General features: G+C 43.3%; 1 long non-coding RNA gene across 2 annotated transcripts; it reads right to left on the bottom strand.

Annotated features, from left to right (window-relative positions):
* Positions 1-849: 849 nt before the first annotated feature.
* LOC130542228 (uncharacterized) lies at positions 850-13,933 on the bottom strand. 2 transcript variants are annotated; one of them, XR_008956632.1, is made up of 3 exons: positions 13,756-13,933; positions 11,778-11,821; positions 850-1,971 (listed from the first exon to the last, which is right to left on the bottom strand). It is a non-coding gene; the product is annotated as an uncharacterized LOC130542228 (long non-coding RNA). The 2 variants fall into 2 exon arrangements; XR_008956631.1 differs by lacking the exon at positions 850-1,971 and adding an exon at positions 6,366-6,689.
* Positions 13,934-19,690: the final 5,757 nt, after the last annotated feature.

The following is a 19,690-nucleotide window of genomic DNA, read 5'->3' as shown; positions in this document are numbered from 1 at the left end:
GAAGTCATGTAAAGACTCCACCTGCCAGATGTGGTGTCGGGCGCCTTAACGGCATCTGCCTCCATCCTTGTAGCCTGCCAGCAACATGAGAGTTATTAATCCCATTTTACAGATGAGGAAAGCAAGGTGCAGATATGCTCGTGAATGATTGAAGGTCTCCATGGCTCACGAGCAGCAGAGAGAGGATCCAAACCCAGGTCTGCCAGACCTCTTCCTACTCACCCACATGTTTGCTAAATTTTGTCCTGGGATGCTCTAGGGCCTCCATGTGGGTGCCTCTGGGGCTGCCTGGCTAGAGGAAGGGGGATCCGTAGCAGGTTTGGGTCCCTGGGGCCGGCACCCACTCCTAACAGAGCAACTCTGCTTTGATCTTTTTTATAATTTGGGGCTCAGGTGTAGGACTTAAAAAAAAGAAGAAGAAGAAGAAGCTTCCAGTGCTTTAAAAAAGCATTTGAAAACCACTGTTAAATCATGCTGCTTCATGGAAGAAAATCCGAAAGTTCTTATAACTTCTTGTAATATAGAAGTTTGAAGAAAAGTCGGTTGTAAATGGGGAGCTGTTGTGCAGAAGGTATAGGTTTCAGTTTGCTAAGTGAGTAAGTTCTAGAAATTTGCTGAATCATGCAGTGCCTGTAATTAACAACACGGTATTGAGCACTTAAAATTTGTTAAGAGGGTAGATCCCATGATAAGTGTTTTTACCACAAAAAAAACAAAAACTGCCACCAAAAAAGCCTAAGGGACACAAGACAACTTAGGGGGGCGCAGGATAAGTATATTACCTTGATTGAAGTAATGGGGTCACACATACTTGTGTGTGTTCAATCTTATCCCATTGGACACATTAAATACGTGCAGTTTGTTGTATATCCATAGTACCTCAATTAAGCTATTTATTTATTTGAGAGAGAGAGCAAGCAGGAGCAGGGGGGAGAAGAATGAGGGGAGGGGCAGACTCCCCACTGAGCAGGGAGCCCTATGCAGGGCTCCATCCCAGGACCCTGAGATCATGACCTGAGCCGAAGGCAGACGATTAACCGACTGAGCCACCCAGGTGACCCTCAATTAAGCTATTGTTTAAAAGGAAACCAGTTCTTAGCTTCATTGATAGAAACCTGTTGTGTTGTGTTTGCACCCCTCACCCAACACACTCACAGTCACTCCCTCCGTCATGCTATTCCAGCACATTCCACTCCAGGTGGGCGATGTCTGAACTCCCACTCACCGAAAAAAAAAAGATTAAAAGTAGCTTTTGCCAGGGACCACACCCACACGACTTCCTGGCCACCAAGCCTGTCACCATTCATCAGTAAGGTATGCGGCTGGCTCACCTTTGATAGCGTTCTCGCAGCCAAACAGCTTCAGAGACTGTCCAAACCAGAGACAGCTCTCTTGTTCTTTCACTCTTCAGTCAGCAAAATGAGTTACCACCAACCCTCAAGGGAGTCTTTAGCACTTCGTCAGTTGGCGGTACTCAGGAAGAGAGCCGTTGTGCCCCAAACACACAGGTCTGAGGCCAAATCTGAAGCCAACTAGCTTGCAGGTGACTGCCCTCCCAGTCTGACAACTGGCTCGGAGGGAGAGGGAGCTGTGTGGCCCAGGGAGGGGGTCCTGAGGCTGCCCATTCCCACTGAACACTTCCGATCATCTAGAAAGCGCTGGGCGCCTCGGGGGCGCTGCTCTGGGCCTGGAAATCCCCTGTGCGGGGAAGTAGGTCTGGCCCCCGGCTCCGCATTTCCCTTCTTGGGACACTGCAGCAGCCCTGGGTGAATTGCCCCACATTAGAGTCGGCATCGGAGGGTCAAGGCTCCGTGAAGACCCAGACCTGTAGAGGGCGTGAGGGGCCTTGTCGTGGCTGTGGGCACGTGGGTTCGTGAAGCCTCTCAGAACTGCGTGCATCTTGGCTTTCTGAACGTTGACTCTGTGCTGCGTGCCAATAAATTGTTGCCGGGTATCTGCTTAATCATGGCTCTGGTGTGAAATCACATGAAGAGGCTTAATGTTATTTACTCCTCTGGTCAGAGGTGAGGAAAGGGTAAGGGGAAAATTCCCTGCACACCAGAGAAATTGATATCCAAAACTGGAATGCCATTTTATCCTCCACTTGGGGGGTTTCCCCAACTCACACGTTATGCAGGACATCTTGTTTCCTTTGGTTCTCAAAAATTACTCACCTGAGTATTTATTACCAAACGCCTATAGGGTGAATGGTGCTTCCCATTAGGCACTGACCATGATCGTTTGGGCCCAAAGAACCTACACACAGAAACTGTGGAACAGACCGGTGTCAGCAGGATGTGTCTTCCAAAATGACAGACGGACTTCCTCACCTCCAAACCCTCCCCCGATGAGTTGCCCAGGTACCACTCCCCTTCTCTAATCTAGCCAAAACTTTTCTAAACATTAAACCACTGAAATCACTGCCAGGTCAGGCCCATCAATATGGAGCCATGGCTGCCAGAAGGCCCCTGGTAAAGTACACATAGGGTCGCAGACTCAGCTGCAGGGTGACCCCTTTGTGGGCTCCCCAGACCACAAGATCTAAGGAGATACAGATTAGAGCAAGCTCAGGTTTGTCCTGCCACTTGCTGCTTTGGTGCACACACCCATGCTGGGCTGGGCCCGACTCCAATATCCAGGTAAGCGGCAGGGTCTCCAAGCTGCAGCCACGGGAATACACACTGAGTCATCCCTGAAACACCACATGCCCTGAAGTCGAGAAGGTGCCCCCTTTCCTCATTCTTGGCTCCTTTCATAGCCTAGAAGTTCACCTCTCATTTATTGTCTTCTTCACAATCAAGAAGATTTCTTCCTATATCCCGAGAAAGAATAGGATGAAGAACAGTCTGTTACAGCCCGGCCTGTCTTGCTTCCTGTGTCCCAGAGATTTATACGGTGTGGTGTCTAGTTTTTTGTGACAAAAATTTCCAGCTGGGAGTGATAGGATAGAAGGAAAAGGCACCCCCCCACCCCACCCCCACCCCCCCACACTGCAAGCTGACGGAGAAATCATTGTGCGATTTGGTCAAGCGCAACAGCCATCTTTAGACTCTCTATTTACCAGAGATGAGATTAGTTGCTATGCCTTTGGAAAACCATCCTGAAGGGATATGGGAGAGGGGAGCTGAGATTTGGTGGGGACGCATGGTAGCCCTGGAAGGAAAGCGGGTACCGTGAGACGCCAATGCAAACCTTCTAGATCACGGTGTGGTCTTCCTGTTTAGATCTTCCTATTGACCCGAAATAGCAAATCTCAGGAGTCCTGGGTCAGAAAACCCATGGATTTGATGCACAATGATCTCTGGAATATTCTCTTGGGACTGACAAGATTCTGGTGAGCAAGAAATAGGAAATTTATGCTTGAAGATATGTTTTCTATGAAATGCAAAAAACCCCCCGGGGCACCTGGGTGGCTCACTCAGTTAAGCGTCTGCCTTTGGCTCAGGTCATGATCCTAGGGTCCTGGGATCGAGCCCCACACTGGGCTCTCTTTTCGGTGGGGAGCCTGCTTCTCCCTCTCCCTCTGCCCCTCCCTACCACTCATTTTTTTTCTCTCTCTCTCAAATAAATAAATAAAATCTTAAAAAAAAAAAGAAATAAAAAAAAAAACAACCAAGAAACCCTCCTTGCTCTGAAACAACATAGGTTGTAGGCAGCATTTCAAAGTAATCACAGGACACAATTGAACACAATGGCTTAGATATACAAAATATGGTTCGTACAAACATGCTTTTTTTTTTAAACTACATCTTGCCAAATTAATTTCTATAAGCAATGAAGAAAGAAATTGGACTTTTCTGACTTATTGATTTTTCAAGGTCATGCCTCAAGACGAAGAAAATGGTGAAGGTTTAAAAATTGCAATAGGACTTATGAAGAACCTGTATTTGAAATAAGATTTTCTATTTCTATTTCAACAAAACCTATCATTCTTCTAATCAATGAATAGATCTAGGCTCCTACTTTCAGAACAGTGCCTTGTGTTCATGCTGGGATACAGACAGTTCTGGATGTGTTTAGGATTTGAGGAGCTGGCTTGCCCATTTAGGGTCTATTTCCTGGAGTGTAAGAAGATTCTAGAAAGTAGGGGCACCTGGGTGACTCAGTCGGTTAAGCGTCAGACTCTCAGAGTCATGAGATCAAGCCTGGCGAGCCCCACATTGGCTCTGCACTGAGCATGGGGTGTGCTTAAGAGTCTGTCTCTCCCTCTCCTTCTGTCCCTCCTCCCTGCTTACACTCACACTCTCTCTCCAAAAAAAAAAAAAAAAAAAAGGAATAAAATAAAGAGATTTCTAGGAGGTAAATTATCCATCTTCTTTCACCTTCCTAATTATATAACTCACTTGAGCAAATAGCAAAATGTATGGTTGGAGGTCATATGATGCTTGTGTGTGTGTGTTTTTGTCTGTCTGTTTGTTTTTAATGTCCTAATAACAATTTTATCTTGGAACCAAGATTCACACCTGACCTAAGTCTCATTGTTAACCATGAACCAAGACATCCAATTTAAACAATTGTTTTTTTTTTTCCAATGCGGGGAAATGGCGCAGTTGTTAATGAGGCAGGAATTCAAAAATAACTCTTTGGACATAGAAGTGTTTTGCTTCATACATAAAAACCTAGTGTTACGTTTATACACATCTATACCCCCGCCTACCATGCCACGCCCTCCTCTGACAAAGGTCATGCTTCTGAGCAGTGGTCACCCTATAATAAAGTCGAGATGGTTTTACCCAACACTGCAGTTGTCTTGGTGGCCCCTATTCCCAATGCACCTTATTAGACAACACAGATGCATTAATCTCTGTCACCGCAGAAGGTTCTGTTGAATAGCACTGAGCTAAAGGATATTTCCTCAATTACCTAGAACTAACATCTTTTAAAACTGATCGTCACCCGTTGGTCGAGCAAACACGTGATGGGCCCGCCATTGCAGCGAACGCGCACGGTATGCTGGTTCAGCAAAGCCACTGCGAACACTTTTGTTTCCAGAGTTCACATGTCCTGATGCATCAGGCTTCTGGAACTGTGCCCTCACTCTTCCTAGATCCCACGAATTTATAAACAGTGTTGGCATTCAGTGGAAAATGGGGACATGGCATAAGAAACATGGAACCTGACAGCTAGAAAAGATGATTGGACCCCTTTTAAATTGTGTCCAAAGGGCATGAGGTCACATTACTTTTGTTCCCATGTGTAGATTTTCCCCCTGACGCACAGCGCAGCAGAGAGGACAGCTGGATTTAACTGGGTTAGAGCTGAGGGAGGACATGCTGCAGGAAAATTACCTTTTGAATGTGTGGCTTTATGTCAATCACATCCCTACCTCAAACAACATGGGGATGGAGCAATGGGGTTTCTCCTCTTACAAAGGTGGCCAAGAGTCATGGAGAAGGCAGCCCATTGGCAACTACCCTCTTCCTCCAGGGCAAACGCAAGTTAGAAACAGAAACAGAAACAAATTACCTGTTGATTTGATGATTCATTGCTGAAAGATCTAATTGTGAGCACAGGGATTTATTGGTTTTATAAAATGTTAGTGAGCACCTACTGTGGTCTCTACCCTTAGTTCATTCACAGTCTAGTGGGGGAGTTTAATATGTTCACTGATTCTTGAAGTATAATGTAACAAATGATTATTTGTGAAGTCAGTGATGATGATTACGACGATGGTGATGAACGTTTATTGGGAACTGTTCAAGAGGCAAGTGCTTTTCTAGGTGATTCCCATGAAGAAATACAAAATAATACTTTGGGAATATAGATGCTGGAAGGATCCCCAGGTGAAAATATAATGCACTATTTTTCAAAATTTCTGGGAAATGTAGCATATAAACAAAGAAAAACTTTCATAAGTTATTTGGGAAGATAGAATAGTAAGGCAATTTAGATAATGGCTTTTACTTTTTTCAAATAACCTTTTTATTTTGGAATTATGTTACATTTATGGAATAGTTGCAAAGAAAGTATATGGAGCTTCCCAGACGATAGTGGGTTTCTGATTCAGACAGCAATGACTTTAAGTTCCAGTTCTGCTATTTGTCATCGTGTCCTTAGACAAATTATTTAAGCACCCATGTACTTAGATACGGCTTCTTGAATTATAAAATGACACAATAATACTAGCTTTAGAAGTCTGTAGGAAAGGGGGCGCCTGGGTGGCACAGCGGTTAAGCGTCTGCCTTTGGCTCAGGGTGTGATCCCGGCGTTCTGGGATCGAGCCCCACATCAGGCTCCTCCGCTATGAGCCTGCTTCTTCCTCTCCCACTCCCCCTGCTTGTGTTCCCTCTCTCGCTGGCTGTCTCTATCTTTGCCGAATAAATAAATAAAATCTTAAAAAAAAAAGAAGTCTGTAGGAAAGAAAAAATAATAGATGTGTGAAGTGCTTTGTACATGCTTGGGCCATTAATGTGCTTAATAAACATTAGTACTTACTATTATTTTTATGGATGATGTATTTGTTTTAAGAAATTAATGAAAATCAGACATTGCAATAATTTTAAGTGGCCAGTGTCTACAATTATAGTTTTAGCTTTTCAAAGGATAAATTCCATTTTGTTCCTTATTGTTCTCCTCGTCTTAGGCAGTTGAAAGAGTTCTTAGCTCTAACCTCCATCCAGGCTCAGTCCACGCCAGGCCAAATGGACCCACCATCTTCTTGTCCCACACTGTCAGCAAGCTCTTCCCACCTAAAGAAACGTAGGGAAGATGGAATGGATATACCCATTGCCTTAGCAGTTCAGACTGCTTAAAAGGGGGCCAAGAGTCACAGACATCTATTTCTCACAGTTCTGGAGCTGGAAGTCCAATCTCAAGGTGTCAGCAGATCCAGTGTCTGGTGAGAGCTCATTTCCTGGTTTGCAAAAGATGCTCCTCTCATTGTCTATTCACATGACAGAGAGTAGAGAAAGGAAACACTCTCTCCAGTCTCTTCTTAAAAGAGCTCTAATCCCATCATGAGGGCTCTACCCTCATGACCTAATTACCTTTCAAAGGTTTCCGTCTCCAGATACCATCGCCTTGGGGACGGGGGTTTCAATATGTGAATTTTGACATGGAGTCCATGGCACCCATTCAGGATGAGAGGCTGGGACATTCTTTTGCGGTCTGTTCAATGGGAGCTTACTGAGGGGGCTCACAGAGCACCATCCCAGGAACTCTGGGCATGGGTACAGGACTCCCTTTTCTGTGGGGCTGGTGAACGATCCATAACTCAGCTTCCCAGTGTTGCCCTACCGAGCTGGGAATGTAGAAGGGCAGAGAGACTGGAAGGCCAAGCAGTGTCTTCTCTTTTCTTCCCTGTCTGTGAGCTCTGAGGTGCTGACGGCTGTTTCTCTACCTCACAAACAGAGAACTCTCAGGACTCCCTACAGGCCTCTGTGTGGTCCGTTAGGGTCATGCACATTTACCTTCGTCATTAACCAACAGTTTCTCCTACTATCTCACTTCTTTAGAAGAAAATACTTCTATCTAGATAATTTCTGGGCTATGCATTCAAAATCGGTTTTCTCAAGCTTCAAAATTTTGTAAACGGTTGGGCATACTTGAATTGTTTCCGTATTTCTCTCTGCTTCCAGAAGACATTTCTTGTGCAGGGGCCATGCTAATCTTCTCTGCATCATTCTTTTTTTTTTTTTTTTAAGATTTTATTTATTTATTCGACAGAGATAGAGACAGCCAGCGAGAGAGGGAACACAAGCAGGGGGGAATGGGAGAGGAAGAAGCAGGCTCATAGCGGAGGAGCCTGATGTGGGGCTCGATCCCAGAACGCCGGGATCACGCCCTGAGCCGAAGCCAGACGCTTAACCGCTGTGCCACCCAGGCGCCCCTCTCTGCATCATTCTAATTTTAGTATATGTGCTGCCAAAGGGAGCACTAGAAGACATTTCTGATGATCACTTAGCACCCCCTCGATTAAAACAAAGACACCAGCTCAACACTGAGTGTTTGCTTCTCCTCCTACCCTTTCTTGTCCACATGAGCCTGCCCCTCCCCCCCAGCATAATTTCTCTCTCTCTCTCTCTCTGTGTTTCTCTCTCAAAGAGAGAGGTAGTGATAATTCACCAACACTGGACTTCAGGTCAATTTCAGTTGCTCGTTTGAATTCCTAACAAACTTAGCAGTGGCATTGGGAAATCATGGATCATTACAATCTGAGTGGAAATCCCCAGGTCAAGGGTAATAACTTTTCTTCGGTTTAAAAGCTAATGTTGCCCTTAAGACAATTCTGAAATATGTTTGAAAGCTGTTCCCATCAATGTTTTTTGGAAAGAATTTAGGCTTCTTGCAATGGAGTGCCTGTCGATAGCTTAAGCACCTCTACCATGCCATTCACCAAAGATACACAGCAGAAGTTGCTGCTGCAAACATCCTTCCCAGTGGTGAGGACCCTGCGGTCCAGAGGGCCACTCTGATCGGGTGGTGGCTGTGAGGACAGACACTTTCCCAGTACTTTCTGTGATAAGACCTAATGCTTATTGAGACCTGCTACCTTATAGGCTCTATGCTTAGCACGTCACGTATACTATTTCATTCACCCTACATGGCAACACCATGAATTGTGCACTGTTATCCCCACTTTACAGCTGAAGAAACTGAGACACGGAAAGTTTCATTAATTTGCTCACAGGCACCCAGGTGGGAAGAAGTGAAACCAGGATTTGAAGTAGGGCACACTGACCTTGGAAGTCACACTCTTGACCACCGTGTGAAGATATTATGCCTCACTTTGCTTTGATGGCCACACTTCTTTAGAAGCCAACATTGAACTGCAGGCCGGCAGCCTCACCAAAACAACAGAAAGCAATTTGAGAGCCATCAAAATCATCCAGCAGCTTGCAGACATTTCCTCTGTCACCCTCTTTCTCGTAACATCCCCACAATGATATCACTGATGACAGACAACAGAACAACAGCAGTGCTAAGACGAGGGCTGGATTTTTCTGCTTGGCCCTTGACCCCAGGGCTTCTAGGCCCAGTACATTCTCTCCGAGCTCCTGAGCCAGTCTTCACCTTCGAAGTTACAACCAGAATGATAGAGCCAGAGATGTTCACACTAATGCCACTAAAGAGCCAAAAAACGATGTGAAAACTCTTTTCATGTCACGACTATGGTAGGAGAGGATGTCATCAGGCCTTCAGTGAAGTAATCATTGTTTCCCAAAACAGAAGAGAAAAGTTTCCCAGCACTTCAAGTAAATTCATTGGCAAGAAGGCCTCAGGGTTTGAGGACAGCCTTGAAGACAAGTGGCTATGCTTCATTTATCCCCTATTAGGACTTTTCCAAATCCTTCTAACAAGATTTCCTCTGACTCTTGGAAGGTGGTCAGAGAAGGGGAATAGGCAGAATATCGTGGACAAAAGTTCTTATCTCTTTGAAGACAAGAAGACAAGTATACAAAGGGTTGGTGCCCGAGTAGACGGCCAGAAGGAGACATTTCCTCCAATCACCTGCAGCTATACTTCTGCTCCAGGAGCTCACAGTCTATAAAACATTCATATCCCGAGCAGGTCATGTTTCAAAGAAATCTACTTTTGTTGAAGGTAAGAGAGAGAGGCTAATTTTATTCTGTGTTGGCATATGGTTTATTTCGGACGCCAAGACATACTGCGTTCATTTGTAGTAGCCCCAAATGCCACGAACGTTCTGGAGGAGAATGGTGGCGATTGCTTAGTGATCACAGAGGCACCTCCCCCAATCAGAAAATGTGAAACAATTCAAGCTGAATAATTAATATGTAATAATTCAGACTTGCTTGGCATGCAGAAAATGCCAAGGAGGCCATCAGATTTGACCTTAAACTTCAGCCATTTGGTAAACAAGTGTTCTGTGAGGTGTCATTTAATTTTCATACAGTTTGAGGATGGCGTTTCTATTCGGAGGGCACCTGAGTAAATGATTAGCCAAAACAACTCCTTTTGGCCAAATGAGTCAACTCTGCAATAAACAACCTGGCAGCTTTTTCTTTCTTTTCTTTTTTTTTTTTCCAAAGTTAAGGTTTTTTTTTAAAGCATAGTAACCTTTTCCTCACTTTTATGAAACGCTGCCCTATGTTTCCAGGCAGAAAAGCAAAAACTTTCAAAAGGTCATGTGATGTCATCTCAGCAATGTAGAAATAAGAAGAAAACCAACTAACAAGCAAAAAGGATGTATCTGATAACGATCTTTGGCAGCATATCTTAAAGCAGAAAATATAAATATGCATACATATACATGCAGTGCTAAGAGGATTTCACCTTGAAACTTCATAGCTGTAATTCCATAATAAAGACCACTTGTTTGTTTGGGGCTAGATTAGCCGTTGAGCTGGGTTATAAAGAAATCAAATCCTGTTTCATTATAGGTGGCATTGTCAGTATCCTCCCTGAGTACAAGTTTGAGCAGATGTAGTAAGAGGCAAATACAGCCTTTTCCTTGTCCCAGGCCAGAGGAGTTAGGGCACACAAACACAGACTGGGATCCTGAGGTTCTCCCATGAGGCTCTGGGGGAGAATATATCCTCCCCTCCCCACAGGATCATGGCCTGTCCCCCACTGGGGACATTGAATTCTTCTGGCTTCTGTCAAGCAATGCTCCTCAACTGGGGGTGATATACTCCACAAGGGACTTTTGGAAATGTCTGGAGATATTTTTGGTTGTCCTACTGGGAGCTCTAATGGCACCAGATAAACAAAGCACATCAAAGAGGCATTACAAAGTCTCAAGAAATTAAGTAATCATGGGAACCATAGCTTACAAAAGGTAAGCCAGGATCTGAGCGCTAAACCTAAACAGGGCGACTGGTTGATAAAATAAAAGACTTAAATAAGACTTAGGGACTCTTGGGGCACCTGGGTGGCACAGCGGTTAAGCGCCTGCCTTCGGCTCAGGGCGTGATCCCGGCGTTATGGGATCGAGCCCCACGTCAGGCTCCTCCACTATGAGCCTGCTTCTTCCTCTCCCACTCCGCCTGCTTGTGTTCCCTCTCTTGCTGGCTATCTCTGTTAAATAAATAAATAAAATCTTAAAAAAAAAAAAGACTTAGGGACTCTTAACATAGTGATCAAAATGTCTAAGACACAATGAAAATTCCCGGCCACACCAAGAACCAGGAAAAGCACAACTTGAATGAAAAAAGGTAATCAACTGACACCAACACAGAGATGAAACAGATGTTGGAATTATCTGACAAAGATCCTAAGGAGTTATTGTAAAAATGCTTTAATGAACGATTACAAATTCTCCTGAAACAAAAGAAAAATAGAAGATATCGACAAAGAAATAGAAATTATTAAAAAGAACCAACTTGAAATGATAGAGCTGAAAGATACAATAACAGAAACTAAAAAAACAAAACAACACACCTCACTGGTTGGGCTCAATTATGGAATGGATATAACAGAGGATAGAATCGATGAACTTCAGGACGAATTAATGGAATTTATTCAATATGAAAAACAGGAAATAGACTGGAAAAAGTATAAACAAAGCCTCAGGGAACTGTGGGACAATAACAAAATCCCAAAATTCATATCATTGGAGTCCCAGAAGGAGAATGGAAAAAGTTGGAATAAAAGAGTGTTCAAAAAAAAAATAATGGCTGAAAATTTCTCAAGTTTGGTGGGAGACATTTATAAATTGAACAGTCTCCAAAGATGATAAGCCCAAAGACATCCATGCCACAGCACATCATGATTACACTTCTAAAAACTAGAGAACAAGGTCATCAAAGCAACCAGAGAGAAACAACGCATCAACCATAAGGGAACACAAATTCAAATAAAAACAGATTTCTCACCTGAAACCATGAAGTCCAGAGAAAAGTTGTACATTTTTCAAGTGCTGAAAGACAAAAACTGTCAACAGTAAATTCTATATCTTACAAAAGTTTTCAAGAATGAAAGGGGAATAAAGATTCTCAGATGAAGGAAAACTTAAAGAATCTTGCTGCTAGCAGACTTGTCTTTAAAAAAGTAGCTAAAGGAAAAATCAGTTGACCCTTGAAAAACACCAGTTTGAACTTCCTAGACCAACTTAAATGTGGATTTTTTTTTTTTTTTTTTTACTTTGACAGCAAAAGCCACAGAGTGTTTACTTACAACTGCGTACCTGAGTTTCCACAGGATCAGATCAAAAGGTGACTGGTGCAGAGGCCCCACCTGCGGCCCCCTGAGTACTCAGGGAGGCCTACCAAGGCTGTCAGCAGCCCCTGGGGGTCCTAGGTCCATGCAGATCTGCATTTCCCTGTGCGTCAACAGGGTGGTTCAGTCCAGTACTTGGGACTGGCAGGAGGCTAGGCTGAACAAAGGAACAGCCCAGAAGGTAAGGACCACATTGTGTAGGGAGTCTGAGCCCCTGATGCCTCGGCCCTCTATGTTTTATGCACTAGTCTCTGGAAGCTGCTCTGGGGCCGCTGGGAGCTTCAGATCCCTGCTGGGCTGGCCATGGATCCCTTCCCATGTGATGCCGTGGCTCTGCGGCCTCCTGGAACCTCAGGCATCACTGGTAGCCATGGTTGCCAGGGACTACAGGCTGGTGGCATACTTCTGGGTAGACGGGGCAACTGTACTGTACCTCCAGACTTCTCTTGCTGCCTGTGGGCCCAGCAACAGCTGATGCTGCTGAGCTGAGGCCAGCAGGCAGAGGAGCATGGCCATCGTGGGCCAGGCCTACCACCGCTGCTGCCCCTGGGCTGGCCCGGCCTAAATATACATGGCACTTTTTCAATAAATATATGACTAATACTATAAATGCACTTTCTCTTCCTTATGATTTTCTTAAAAACTTTTTTTTTTCTCTATCTTGCTTTATTGGAAGAGCACCGTGGATAATACATATACGTAAAACTTGCTAGTCGACAGTTATGTTGTTGGTAAGGCTTCCCAGTCAATAGTAAGTTATCAGGAGTTAAGATTCTAGAGTATCACGTGGTACATGCAGACTGGGTGGGGACTGGCATTCCTAACCTCAGCATTGTTCAAGGGTCATCTGTAACTCACACTGAGAGAAGACGATAAAAGAAGGAAACTTGAATCATTGGGAAGAATGAAAGACCAATGTAAAGGGCAAAAGTGTGGTACATACAATAGACTAACGCTTCTCACGAGCTTTGTAAATCATATTTAATGAGTAGAACAAAAATTACAACACTATCTGATCTTCAAGACTATGATATTTAGAAGTGGGAAAAGTAAAGGGACTAAAGCGGAAGCAAAGAGTCCGCACTTCATTTGAAATGGTAAAATGTTCATGCGAATAGACTCTAGTAAGTCACATATGTATATTGTCACGCCCCGAGCAATCACTAAGAAAACAATACAAACAGATACACTCAAAACCACTATAATTCAATCAAGATGCAATACTTAAAAAGTACTCAATTAATACATTGGAAAACAAGAAAGGAGGAACAGAGGTACAGGAAATAGAGGAGACAAAGAATAACAAATAATTACATGGTAGACAACTATCTTAAATGTAAATGGTCTAAATATCCCAATTAAAGGGCAAGATTGAAAAAAAATGAGACAGAGATCGGCACAATGAATTTAAAAACAACAAACCCCCACAAACCATCTATGCTATTTACAAGAAATTCACTTTAATTTCAACAAAATAGATAGATTGGCAGAAAAAGATTTAAAAATATGTACTATATAAGCATCAATTTTAAAAAGAAGGAATAGTAATGTTAATATCAGGTGAGGAAGACTTTATCTAAGCAAAGAAACTAGAAGCAAAGAAAGACATCACATAATGATCAAAGGATTACTCACCAGGAAGACATAGCAAACCTAAGGACGTGTGTACCAAACAAGAGTCTCAAATGCATACAGCAAAACCTGATCAAGCTGAAAAGAGAAATACACAAATCCATAATTATTGTTGGGGATGCCAATACCCCCTTTCAGTAAATGATCTAATTATTAGATAGGAAATCAGCAAATCCAAGTGGAGTTCATGTAGCTGACTATATATGACTCATACGTATTTCTATAGTGACTGCCAAAACAAGACAACCAGAGCTTAACTGCTGATCTTCTTATGGTGACTTTCCCAGGGGAGCAGAAATTCACATGAGAATTTAAAAAGATTGAAACTAAAATGTGCCGATTGGTCAGCACTGAATATGTTTCTCAATTGTGCCGATTGATTCAGGACATAAGAATCTGTTGGAAATATCGGAGTTCTCTTATGAAAAACTTAAGCATGTCTGATTAACATGATATTTGCAAAAAACGTGACATCTGACATGGAGGCTGAAAAGGGTATTTCTAGGAAGACAGTTTTTCTTTAATAACATCATCAGACCTCACATAATCAAGTGACACACAAACTAATTCAAGCAAGAGAAATTCACCTGAAAATTCTAGAACTTGGGGACAAAACAAAACAATTCAAGAAACAGTGAGAGCTCACTGGTCTGATTACGAGCCTTGTATTCTAGTCACTGCTCCCCCATTAATAGCCCTGTGATTTGGAGTAAGTCCCTTAACCTCTCTGAGCTTCAATTTTCCCCTCTGAAAGATGAAAAGGCTGAATTAATTGACCTCAAACGGTTCTTTCCTGCTCTGAACTTTTACAACAATGTGTCAATTTCGTGCTGGTAAACAGGAAGAGTTCTTTGGCCTCTTGACTGAAAATGGATCTTCAAAAAACTGCCAAAGGAGAACTTTGCTCCTCTGAGTGAATCTGAGAAGAGCAGCACAGAACACTGCATTCCACTGTGAAAACCAACCCCCAGAGCCAAGAGTAAGTCAAGTTTGAATGAGGTTTCCCAGCTCAATGGCAAAGTGGTAGGCCAGGAATGTTCTCATAGACCAACAAAGATAGAGTCCTCTGCCTTTCAGAGTTGGCTTGGTCTGGTGGCTGGAAACCCACACATGTTCTCCCCAAAGAGACTTAAGAAGGGGCCTTCAATGCACGTTCTAGTTTTTAAAAAGTAGGGTAGTCACAGTGACCTCTGAGAAAAGCAAATGTTCTGAGGTGTGGCATAAACAACCCAATGGGTGAAACGGTTCATTCTAGTTCATAGCTGCATGTACAGCAAATGGACAGTCTCCTAGGGAGGCAAAATCCACTGAAAATAAGAGCCTATTTTCCCTGCACCTTGGCTCCAATTGGACATCCCACGCACATTGAATTATTTCCAGAATCACTTACCTTTCACTGGGGAGCGGTCCTTTAGAAGTCAGTGAGGCGATACTGAGTCAGAGGCAGCAGGGCTTTTAGGGAAATACAAATAGCTCTGGGTGAAGAGGATGGGAATAATCAGGAAACCCAAGGGTTAGAGACCTCCTAGGTCACTATGGAGAATACCACAATATCAGAATGGATCCTTGCAAACAGATTTTTACCAGAATCTAGAATTTCCCTACAACCATGAATAGATCTGAGGTCCCAGAGGTGGTATCAGAGTCCCCTGGAGGAGCTCAGTGTCCAGTTGGCTACACCAGTTAGGGTTTCAGCAGGAAAAGGTAGCCCACTCGGAGGGGAATTTAATGACGGGACTCTTCACTGAAACATGGGCAAAAGTTAAGGGAGCCTATAAGGTGTGTGGAGGTATACTGGCTTTAAAGATTTTATTTATTTATTTTTGAGGGGGAGAGAGAGAGAGAGAGCGAGAACAAGCAGGGGGGAGGGGCAGAGGGAGAAGCAGACTCACCACTGAGCAGCGAGCCCAATGCGGGGCTCCATCCTGCCTAAACTCAAGAAGGTGAAGTCTACCTACCTTACCCGTAACCTCAAGAATTCTGAGCTCAGCTATCCTGATTTCCTTCACACCACTGTGCTGCCTGTAGCCAACACCATGGAGCGTCTTCCAACACCTGTGCTCTAGTTGGCTCCATGGTATGGGTGGGAGTTGGTGTGTATCTCTGGGCTTGGGGCTTCTCTCCAGTGCCTTCAGAAGCCAGCCTTGGTCAATTGCTCCCGTAGCTCCATAGATGTCCTGGCTTTAGGAAGCAAGACAATCACCACTCTAGGTACCCCAAGTCCCATTTCATACTTGAGGTAACTAATGTCCCAATGAGGCTGATGTCTGACCAGCCCAAGGTCACACAGTAGACTCGAGTCCAGATTGAGCCTCTGCTTTTTGTACCTCCTCATTTTGTGACTGGCCTAGGAATGAGTTATAATCTCTCCTAGACAAAACCGTTGTCCATTCTGGTGACCATGGCTATTTTGTTTAGTGAGATCATGTTAATCCTTATCTTCTCCCACGTGGCATCTGGAGTTTCTGATGATTCACTCAATGCATTTATCTTGAAGTCAATCTTCTGTATATTTAGAATGTCAGAAAATGTGCAAGATAATTTAGGTTCCATTAGTAGGTTACGCATACCTCTATTATAGTACTTATCACATCATGCTATAATTTTTTTGTTTAGATTTCTGTCTCTGCCACTTGACTGTGAGTTCCTCCAGGGCCTGAGCTATATCTTACTCATCTTAGTGTTCCAGCTCCTCCCAAGAAATCAGCAGCTGAACACTTTGAACATAGTAAGTTTTTCATGAGTGAGCTGGCTTTATAGTAAAGCTCAGTAGACAAGTATGCCTGATATATAGATATTTGTCTATTCAACAGACATTTATTAAGTTTTTACTATGTGTCCAGCACTATGTTAAGCTCTAAGAATCCAAAAACACCATCTCTGAAACTAGGGAGGTAACAGTTCATAAAAGAGATTCATTTCTAATTGTTATGGACTAAATATTTTGTTTCTCCAAAATGTATATGTTGAAATCTTAACGCTTAAAGTGATGGTATTAGGAGGTGCGGTCCTAAGGAGGTGATTGGACCACAAGGGTGGAGCCCTCATGAATGGAATTATTGCCCTTACATGGGAGTCCCCAGAGGGATCCCTCATCCCTTCCCACAGGTGAAGATGTAGCAAGAAGATGACTGTCAATGAACTGGGAAGAAGCACTCAGACTCTGAGTCTGCTGGAACCTTGATCTTAGACTTCCCAGACTCCAGAACTGTAAGCAATAAGTTTTTGTCATTTATAAGCTACCTAGTCTATGGTATTTTTGTCATAGCACCCTGAATGGACTAAGATGGTAATAATCATCATGCAATTTGCAGAGATGCACAGGGAATTAAGGAAGACTAGGGGGGGGATATGTAACATGGCTTGGTTGAGGAGATGTTCAAGGAAGAGTTCCTAGAGAACTGCTGAGCTGCACTTTAGAGGATGGTTATGAGACATCTAGTCAAAGACATGTTGAGAGGAGGCCATCAAGGAGAGGAGGTGATAGGAGCAGAGCACTAGCATGTGACCTAGCCAAGTGCAGTTGGAGGAAATCAAATATGAAACCACAGATGAGGCTGGAGAGAGTACCAAAGCCAGAAGGGACAGTTTATAAAAAGTCATGAAACTTGGATGTTCTCCTGTAGGTGATACTGATGCAGTAAAGGGATTTAAACCAGGGAGGAATACACTAGATTGGCTTTTTGGTTAGACTCACTTCCTGACCTAGGGAAGAATGGAGTTGGGGCTAAGACTAGAATCTGGAAAACCCATTAGAAAATAGTACCAACTGGGAAGAGATTGGGAAGACTTAAACTAGGGCAGTTGTAGACAGAATGGAAAAAGGAGGAATGACATGTGTTTGATTTGGGAGATGAAGTTGGAAGGACTTGGGCAGTGAGGGAGACAGAGGAAGACAAAGAAGACTCCCAGGACAATGGGGCCATCCCCCCAAGACAGAGGATAGAGACAAAAGGTCAGGTTTGGGGCGAACTAGTGAGTTCATTTTCGACATCTTGAGTTTGAGGTGCATCTGACTCATTCAGGAAATATGCAACAAGCAGTCAAAACATGTTTGAAGCTTTGTGGGGATGGGGGAGGGCTTGGAATACAGATATAAAATTTGCAGTTATAGACTGGAAAGTCGTGGCAGAAACCAAGATAGTGGGCAGCATCTCTTGGGTGAGTATGTAGGGAGATGGACAGAGGGCTGAAGCAGCTCCCTGGGAAACGCGACCCCATAAGGAACTGGAAGAGAAAGAGGAGCTCACAAAAACGATTGAGAAGGACAGTCGAAGCTTGTTGGGAGTGTTGAGAGGACAGCTCTGCTCCCAGGTGGCTTCCTAGGGCCAGCTTCCCTGACCTCAGATCATCCCAAGTCTCACGCTGTTTTCCTCCACAGAAGCTACCATAATTATAATTAACACCTGATTGTATTATTATTTAATGTCCATCTCTCTTACTAAAATACAAATTCCATCAGGGCAGGGATTGGATCTCTCTTATTCCCCAGGGAATCCACAGAGCCTTGTAAGTACCTGGCAATTAGCAGTTGCTGAATCAGTAAGTATTTGTGAAATTAAAGATTGGTGTTCTACACTCCCAGAAGGGAAAGTTTCAAAGAACGTTACTTTGAATAGTCATCTGTTCCATTCAAAATGTGAAATATGCTTATTTTATATTTTTAGTATTTCCCATGAAAAAAGTGTGCATTTCTGGCAGGTTTTTATTAAATTAGGGAACAATTCTCTTCTCCTCCTGGATATGACATGAGGCCTCCAGATACTTGGAGAGCGGAGAAAAGCAGGCTAACAGCAGATTTAGTATGTATTAGTGAGTAATATTGTGTAGCTAAGTGGTAACCCTGTCTTTATTCCCCAAAGCTCCACCTGGTCTCAGAGCAGGAAACAGATGGTCAAAGTGCTTCATGGAAACTTATCTGGTTATTCAACCACAGATACAAATTATGATGTGAACACGGTCACAAGGTAGAATTTCCTTTAGACAACATTTTTGTGGAAATTCTTAAAAGAAAATATATTACATTAAAAAAATTACATATTTTCTACATACAAATCCTGATAGATGATAGATAGATAGATAGATAGATAGATAGATAGATAGATAGATAGATGTTATCATTGATTAAAATGCTAACAGTTGGATTCCAATATCAAACATTGAATAACGTACAGATACATATAAATAACTGTATCAATATATATATTTTTTTGGGGGGAAGGTCAGAAGGAGAGGGAGAGAAAGAATCTTAAGCAGGCTTCACACCAAGCACATAGCCTGATATGGGGCTTGATCACACGTCCCTGACATGATAACCTATACCAAAATCAAGAGTCGGATGCTTTACCTACGGGGCTACCCAGGAGCCCCAACTGTATCAATATTTATGAAAGGCTTCATCTATGAGCATTGAGGTTAATGCAAGAAAAAAAAATCCAGATGTTAAAAGGCCGGTTTCCAGGTTGGATGTACATGTTCCAGAGATTTGGGTCTTCGTCTTCCTCTCTTTTCTCACTTTTGCCTCAAATCCTTACCCATCTGCAGACTTATGCTTGAGATTTTTGTATAAAGAGATAAAACCCCTAAATCTATAATGACAATGTACCATGAAAACACCCCAGGAGACATAGCACAATAACTTATATGTGCACCAAGTTTCAAAACAGATCTGATCCCTTCCTGAGGGAATTTTCCCATGGGAGAGAGAGGAATAAAAGAGGTTCAGCAGGGGGTGGAGAAACATCGCAAAGGCAGTCGAGGGTATGCAATGCAAACGTTGCTTCTTTGTGGTCAGGCACACTGGGTAGAGTGCAGACAGCAGCTCTGCATCTTGCTACTTTTGGGCATCCTTTCAGCAGCCCCAGGTTCCTCAGAGTGAGGTTCGTAACAGTGCTTCCTTCATACTGGTGTTTAGAGTGTTAAACGAGCTCGTATGTGT

Source organism: Ursus arctos, unplaced genomic scaffold (genome assembly GCF_023065955.2).
Source record: "Ursus arctos isolate Adak ecotype North America unplaced genomic scaffold, UrsArc2.0 scaffold_31, whole genome shotgun sequence".
In the NCBI taxonomy this organism is placed as follows: domain Eukaryota; kingdom Metazoa; phylum Chordata; class Mammalia; order Carnivora; family Ursidae; genus Ursus; species Ursus arctos.
The sequence above is the reverse complement of the archived record's forward strand: the minus strand, read 5'-3'. Positions and strand labels throughout refer to the sequence as shown.